This window comes from Bactrocera latifrons, unplaced genomic scaffold (assembly GCF_001853355.1).
Source record: "Bactrocera latifrons isolate USDA-ARS-PBARC rearing strain unplaced genomic scaffold, ASM185335v1 scaffold_139, whole genome shotgun sequence".
NCBI classification, from domain to species: domain Eukaryota; kingdom Metazoa; phylum Arthropoda; class Insecta; order Diptera; family Tephritidae; genus Bactrocera; species Bactrocera latifrons.
In genome coordinates this window covers 497612-505418 of record NW_017534841.1, presented here as the reverse complement: position 1 = coordinate 505418, position 7807 = coordinate 497612, and the positions used below count along the sequence as shown (strand labels likewise).

The window sequence follows — 7807 nt, the reverse complement described above, 5'->3', positions numbered from 1 at the left end:
CTGTTAGAGTCACAGAGAGCATTCTTTTAGCCATTCTATCCATTGTCGTGTATAGTTCCAGTGCTGGATCTACGACACTCGCAAGAGCTCGGTAATTATTAGTTTATGGCCAGTACTTGGACGAATGTGAGTTCTCTCTGGATTTTTTGAAATGTAAGAGGCCCCTTGAACAGTTTGCTTTTAGCAGGGTTCATCTCGCCACAAGCTGAATATGTTGTCTGATATTAAATGGCAATGTTGTATGGAGAAATTGGGGATGGGAAACAGTCAAGCACTTTTTCCTCTGCCGGGCAGCTTTAGTCAGTCTGAGATCAAATCAACTCGATAGGCATACCTTCGCTGAATTTTTTGAATTCACTGGAGATCATATAAGCTTCGTTAAGAAATTTGTGATAATCTCAGAGCACTTTTTAGGTATTTATGTGTTTCTGACCCATATCTTGGAATTTTGGGCAGCACAAGGCACCGCTTTACAGGAAGAACTCCTAGTGAGCTTTGGTACCAAAATCAAGTTCATTAACTAACCTAACATAACTTAGCCCTAAATATTTAACCTACCCAATTACTCAGCTAAATCACTGAACATATTATGAAGTTTTCAGTATAACCAATTTTCGGCTCTCGACATCGGTGAAGCTTCAGCTTCGCTATCCTTTAGATGCGCATCTATCTCTTGAAGCTCTAGTGTACAGGATAGTGAAAAATCGACATGAGAACATGGCATTCAGAACAGCCTTTGTTTATACAGCAAAAATCATGCGAAGCTCCAAGAGTAGATGAAGTTTGGAAAGTTTTAGGTCGTTCAAGTGAGCTACAGTGAGTACAGACTCGTATCGACTTTTCGTGCTGTTTACACAAATTTATATTTCTTCAAAAATTCTACTTCTGTGCCGCATCGGTTTGGTTGGTTTACGAGGGAGGAACAGGAGAGCCAGATCGCATGTCATATAAAGATATATTTATAAAATTAGGAATAAAATACTAATTTATAAAATTATATAATAGAGATGTTGCCACCTGACTTAATTTACAAAATAATTTTATCAAAACAATTTCCGCTGTTAGACTTTTTTATCCCTCAAATTTAGTTATAAATCAAAATAATGATTTTAATTATAAATAATAAAACTAATTAAATAATTATAAACAGTTTTCAAGCAAATTGAATTTTACTCACCATTCGCCTCTCAGTTATACATGCAATCAGCTTATTTAATGAGTATTTCGTCACGGAAAGCTTCAATTTTTTTTTTTTTTTTTTTTCGGTTTAGCAGATTAATAGCGTAGTTGAAAAAGCAGGATATTTGTGAATATTTGCTATATATATGTGTATTTATTTTTTCCTTATTAATCCTCAACACTTTCTAAGATTATTCTTCACTTCTTCTCTTTTAATTTAAATCAGCAAATTAGCTGAACGCCAGCACTTTCAATTATGTAAAAATTTCTACATTAAATCGCACTTATTCGCATTTGCATAACCACATTTCCGGCACATTTATTTCGCCATCGCTGTAACGGGACAAAGAAAATAGTAAAGCATAAATATGCATAAATTAATACGATTAAAAATGCAGCGAACGCTTGAAATTTAATCACACTTGCAAAGTTTTAATCCCAACAAAAAACCAAAAAAAAAAAAAAAAAAAAAAAAAAAAAAAAAAAAAAAAAAAAAAAAAAAAAAAAAAAAAAAGGAAATGTGCAAAATAAAAGTAAAAAGTGGTTAAAACGAGAGGAAATTATAATAATTATTGCCGCAATTGCCAGCCACAACAACCACCAAACTGAATGGACGGAAATGAAGCGTGTGTATGTATGTGTGTGTTCGCCTTAACTATCTACTTTCGACGGTTCGCTCTGGAGGTGATAAAGGATGAAATTTACATAGTACAACACGCTATACAAACATTATATAAAGGTCAATAGCGTTGAGCTAAAGACAAAAGGATATAAGAAGAAATTCGTAAGATAATGATTTCCAGAAGTAAACTTGGCAAACGGTTTTGCATATAAATTAGAATTTTCCAATGCGACAGTGGCTGCACAAAGGACAGTGAATGTATTGAGTGGAGAATGAGTGCTTAAAATTCCAAAGACAATTTACAAGGCATGGGAAATTAAGAGAGAATAATCTATAAGTATGCACTTAAAAAAGGATTACTACTTAAATCATCAATTTACTATAAAGCGGTGATCCAAGTTGAGCCTGTTTTTTCAGTAGCCCTTTTTTTGACAGAGCACACATGAGAGTCGAGTCAAGCTGTCGGGTTATTTTTGTTCAGTATTGCTTGGCATTTCATCATGGAAAGACTTGCGCTTAAGCAATGTTTATAAATCCTTTAACAGACGCCGCATTCATTATTAAATAATATTCGACTGAAAAGACGACGTCCAACAGTGAAGAAGAGTTGCTAAGCTGAGCGTGTACACGAAGATCGTGGAGAAATTCTGGCTCAATGAGTATGTAAACAAGTAAATTTGCTGTATTTGGGACGTATAGCTTTAAGAGATTTAAGGGCTGTCATTTCATTCAGAAAAAACAACGGCTCATATTTGTTGGCGACATTTGGTTTTAACAAGACGCCGCTACTTCCCACACATCACAGCAATCAATGGATTTATAGAAAGAACAATTTGGTGAGCAGATAACTCAGATAAGTTACCGGTTGAAATGCTCGATCGAGTCACTGAAAATTAAACTCAACTGATGGATCACCTGAAACAGAGTCGCGGCCAACGGTTGAAAGTGGAACTCTCCACGAATTGCTGCCAAGGAATGATCTTACGAGTGATAAGAAACACTCCCCAATAAATTTGAAATATTTATGTTTTTTTTTTTTCTAAAAAAAAGGAATGATTCTCAAAATGGATTACCCTTTATGTGTATACTTCATCTGATTAAGAGGTCAGTAGGGTAGTCTGGCCCGTTTTTTTTACATTTTTTTTCATAGAAATTTTTATGCTACAATAGAACTTTTTTCACATTTAATGAGGTATATCGTGAGGTGTATGAACAATTTTGTAATTTTTTGATGACATCTATCGGAGAAAGTGCTGGGTGAATTAGATGCGTTTTCTTCACTGGCGGACACGGTTTCTCATGTTTAGATCATCTGAAACACAAAAACCTAATTTATTCTTAAAAAGTACGTGAATGGTTATCGTCAATACTAGAACCATGAAAAAATTAATTTTGATAAATAAAAAAGTTTTTTTTTTTTAATTTTAAATTTTTCCCATGTTTTTTTACATAAAATTTGTCACAACATTGTCAATAAATTATAAAAAATTATGAATCTTGTAGCGATGATAGCTAGGCGTTTTCTTAACTTTTGAAAAATAATTAAGCAAATTGGTGAAGTAGTTCGATCGGAATCATGCCCGCCAGTTCAAGAAGTGTGTTTTGAGAAAAACGCGTTTAAAGTTTGAGGTGTGTACTCCGAGCGCTCCGAACGTCGAGCGGTATTATTATTTTTGGGCCTTTTTCGAAACCTCACAATGGTACTGCATGGTACAATGTACAAATGGTCTACATTAATTCTAAGGGTATAACGAAACAGAAAATGCAAAAAAAAATTTTTTTTTTAAGATGACCCCTTAAGCCTGTTTTTATGCCACCTTGTTTTCCGAGGTGTAAAAGCATTACAAAAATTCACGATGTGAAGAAATGCATATGTGACCTGGTCTACGTAAAGGGTTCTTAGGTGTCAAAAAATCAATTTTCACTTTTTAGTTGATTCGGATGGAAGATGAGATGCTTTTTTTTAACAKCTGTTTCCCAGAAAACTAGTTTTCGCACGTTAGCTCCCTTTTCGTAGACCAGGTCACATATATGTACGTATATTCATTCACAAGTGGCAGGGCGCCATTAATAATTACTTCATTTAACATTTTTCCATTTTTTAAACAAAGTTTTGCAATAATTTTTTTTTTTCAAATAAAACATGGAACTGATGTCTCCCACTTCAAAATGCACACATATTTCCACAAGTGCTGGCTAAACTTGACAATGAAAGTAGCCACATGATCATATGTACATATGTGTACGTGAGTATTTCAGCTACAAGATATTGTAAACAGAAAACGAAACCGCACGTTTGCGGCGACCTCCTGCCCAACTTAAGGCTGTCATTCAACCAGACATTTACATTATGTAAATTTTGAGCGCTTACAATACACGAGTTCGTGTTTTAATTTTTCTTACTTTTACAATAACAAATAATATCAATCGATGTGTGTGTGACTACATATATAAGTTATATATATATATGAGAATATAAATTTGTTTTTATGTATGATGTATGTATATATTTTTACGTATGTGTGAATGTGCTGCCCTTGTCTTGTCAAATGCTTCAGCGCAGACAACTCGTGCCTTGATGAGGGCAACGTATTTGGAACACGCCTAAGTTTCGTTAGCGCTGCTTCCAAAGAAAACGTGATATAGGCGATTAGGTTCATGCATATGTGTTTGTTGGTGTGTGTGAAAATTGTGTATTTTTTGTCGGTTGTGTAGTGAAGACCCAACTTTACGCGTTAATACTAAACAGACTGTATTGCAATGGAAGCAGGGAAGCTGTTGGCGAGTGGTGAACTGCGAGGAAGGTCAGCAGCAACAATTCCAGATTCATTCAAAATATCTATATGTATAAAAGGCTGTGCACTCACATACATACATAAATACACATATATATTTTATATACAGACACAGCAGTGTGTGCTGGAGTAAATCCTGGAAAGTTCTGTGTACGTACTCCCCCACGCGGAGTTCATGTTAACAACTCAACTGCGCAGCAGAGCATTGTGGCGCAGGACAAACCAGCAACAACAAGAAACAACGTGAAAAAGAAAACGAGTTTTATAGGTTGATGTTAGTTTGAAGGATTTTACACTTGCATGGCCAACTGTTAGGCAGTAACAGCGAAGAAAACTCAAACTCAAATTCGAATATATAAATTTTGACGCTTTGAAGTTTTCACTTTGCTATTAAATATTATATTACTTTTCACTTTCCCTTCAGCACAGCAACAAAATACACATAATATGTATGTATGTATAGATATTTTCAATTATTTGTAGAAAAGACAACGTTTCACTTGGGCACCGCGCTGTCTCAAACTTCACCGACAAACAATACCCGACGCACTGACGTGTTCCTGCGAACTGACCATTCTTTCAGCCAAAAACATAGCTTCCAAGCAAAGCTCCAACCGAGCGCAAACGAGGCAATGACCGAGCGCAGCGAACGCGCTAGTAAAGAGCGCAATAGAGATTGAGCACAGAGAGCGCCAATGAATTAATAACAATACCGTTATGTTATGCAGCGCAGTTAACTGATAAAATTCCTCAACCCGGATACTACTTTCAGTCAACTGAAGCCTTACCGCGTAGCGCAAGCGGTATATAACGTTACTCTTTCAACGCTCTTCGTGCTCGTCATGGCTTTAAGCGCTCTCTTTTATGAATTTCGTCGTTTTCCTAACCGCATTGTCTGTATATGTGTGCACCTCAACCGGGCATGTCCTTTGTAGTTTATTTTGTTGTTTTTGTTGCTTTTTCGAGTTGCACGCACGTCGCAACTCAAAGTAGTAAAACTTTATGCTTTTTTTCACAGACAACTTAGCGTTTTTCCAGCCACTTTTGCTGTTGAGCTGCTTCCTTTGAGCGCGTTACACTGCGCACGAATAGTTCGCATTCCCTTTTAAAGCATTCGACATTCTTTAATTGCATATATTGTTAGCGTTTCTGGTTTTTGTCGGTGTGTGTCGGCATTTTTGCACGAAAATTTAATCGTTTTTGTACTTCAATTAAATGAACAAATTGTTTTAATTTTTGCAATGAAGCAAAATGTCAATTTCAATCAAGTCAGTTAGTGCCATGGCATTGTGAATGGGAAAAAGGGATCTCTTAAGTACTAAAATATGAATTTATGGTAAATAAACAAAACTGTCGATTCTTGTGCAAAGAAAATCCACAAATTATTTATAAACTACCATTACATTCACCTAAATTGACAGTTTGGTGTGGCTTTTGGTCTAGTGGAATCATCGAAATGAGGCTAGTGACACTGTTACTTTAAATGAAGCTTGGTATAAGATCTATGATAATCAACTATTTGCATACAAAATTAGAAGAAGTCGATTTTGACAACATCTGGTTTCAAAAAGAAAAACCAAAACTTCAACCAAAGGATCGGAATCTAAGCAACTTTATACAATGTTCGAAAATCCTGATAATAGTTATATGGTGGCTAGGTCAAGTTTCTATCCAATTGTATTTATTTTATGCAGGAAGATATACTGTTTTGAGTAAAATACGCTCTTTCATTTTCACTGAGTTAACTCAAATATAAACTCACCCCGAAATCCGAAAATCTTTATATTATGTATGGTCTACAACTTTGCTTCCGCCGGGTTTTTTGTAAATTTAAGGCTTTATTCTATAAAAATTACCCAAAAGTGTTTTCCCTTATTCCCTCAAACAGCAATGCTTAATTAACACACGAAATGCTTTATTATCCATTTTTTTTTAAACTAACACAAGTTGCTTTACAAAAATTCTATATTTTTTTAATACTTAATAGAAATCAAATAGATGGTAGTAGTAATAGTATTATCTATGTATGTGTCAGCCTCAGTAAAGCGTGAACGGGTCCTCAGCCGAGTTTTTCTTGAAATTAAAAAAAAAAAGCAAAATTTCCCGCAAATGTCGAGGATTCGGCTCGAAAAGTGACATTTTCAGTTGAGAATAAGTTTGGGATGCAAACAAATCTCTACAAATATTTTGTTGGGTTAATGTTGACACAAATGTTCAAGATCGAGATAAAACGATTTAATTGATTTAATCGACCAGTGCTTAACCCTAGAGACATCTATTGGAAAACGGCGGAAACAAAGTTGTAGACCTCAGGACTCAGGGAGAAGTATAAAAAAGTCAGAATAAATTTGGTAGTGGTCGGATAGTTTGTTTTCAGACAATCACTCAGGAAAAAAAAAAATTCATTTAAAATAAATAAAAGAGCGTCTTTTACTTTTTACTAAATTTAGAACAGTCTATATGCTTCTAAAAACAGAAAAACAAACCATTAAAATAACCATTAGTTGAAGATAATACCGTTTTTACGACTCAGTTTCTGCCTCACTTTGTCGAATTAAAATAAAAATTTTAAACATCGAGGCTATTTTATAACGAAAAGTATAGCAAAAGTCATTTGGTCACAGACGCAATGCCGCTGGCATAAACAACGTCACCCACGATCGGCCGAACGACTGAGCGGCCTAACAACAAGCTATGTACACACATATAGTATAAACTTCCTACTTACATGTGTATATATGTACATATGTACATAATGTAAATACATAAATACAAAAGTGGAATTGTTTGTTGCAATAAAATTTGACATTTTCTGCAATTTCCCGTACAAAAATATTTATGCACACAAAGAAGCTCAAGTTTACTTTATTAATAGGTCGCCTGAACAAACAGCCGGACAACAACGGGCACATACACGAGCGTGTGTGATATGCTAGTGTGTGTGTGTGTGTGTGTGTGTGGATGCGTGTGCTTGTCGAATAGGAAAATAGAGGAAAAGCCATTAATGAGTGAAACGAAGGAAAATCAAAATTTATTGGAATTGCCGCTGACGCGTCGCGAACGTTGGGAGCACAAAGAGAAGTGTGCGAGAGTGTGAGGGTGGGTTGATACGGAATTTTTGTTAAACATAAACTTGAAGTAAAAGCTTAAAATTTTTTAATTTAATATAAGAAATTTTTATTATTTGAATTTGAGTCAATCCGGCTTATTT

General features: G+C 35.0%; 1 protein-coding gene across 1 annotated transcript in view; it reads right to left on the bottom strand.

Annotated features, from left to right (window-relative positions):
• LOC108965332 (potassium voltage-gated channel protein Shab) overlaps positions 1-7807 on the bottom strand; it is a 204972-nt gene that overhangs the window by 191488 nt on the left and 5677 nt on the right. Inside the window, exon 2 of the mRNA XM_018927670.1 lies at positions 1178-1512. The gene's annotated coding sequence lies outside the window, so the exon portion shown is untranslated. The remainder of the gene's footprint in view (positions 1-1177; positions 1513-7807) is intronic.